Here is a 478-nt window from a genome sequence, read left to right on the forward strand (position 1 = left end):
CGCTTCTACCGTGCCAAAGCCAGCCGGTATTGGCCATGGCATGAAGGCTGGCACCCCCTGATTTCAGCTGGGTGCCCAGAGGAGGTGGTGCAGTTCGTGCCCCCTGACCCCAGTTTGCTCCAATGAGAAAGGCTGGCAGGCTGGTTTTCATATGTATGCTTTTTAATATCATTAATTCTGTTACACTACACACAACCAGTAACAATGATAAATACTGCAATGGAAATGTTAAAAAAAAAATTATACGTTTCATGTTTTTGAAAAAAACCCTCACATTTTAAAATAAATTAATGCACAAAACTGATGGTAGAAAACAGAAAACCCAAACCAAACCACAACACAACTGATCTGTTTAAGGCAATACTCTATGCAGACGGGAACAGAAGTACAACAGTGTGCTACATGTTCTGAACGGGAAAAACAAAAGAAAGAAAAGAAAACCCATACAAGATGCAGATTGATGCTTCTGGAGTGACGA

This window comes from Eurypyga helias, unplaced genomic scaffold (genome assembly GCF_000690775.1).
Source record: "Eurypyga helias isolate BGI_N326 unplaced genomic scaffold, ASM69077v1 scaffold28652, whole genome shotgun sequence".
Taxonomy (NCBI): domain Eukaryota; kingdom Metazoa; phylum Chordata; class Aves; order Eurypygiformes; family Eurypygidae; genus Eurypyga; species Eurypyga helias.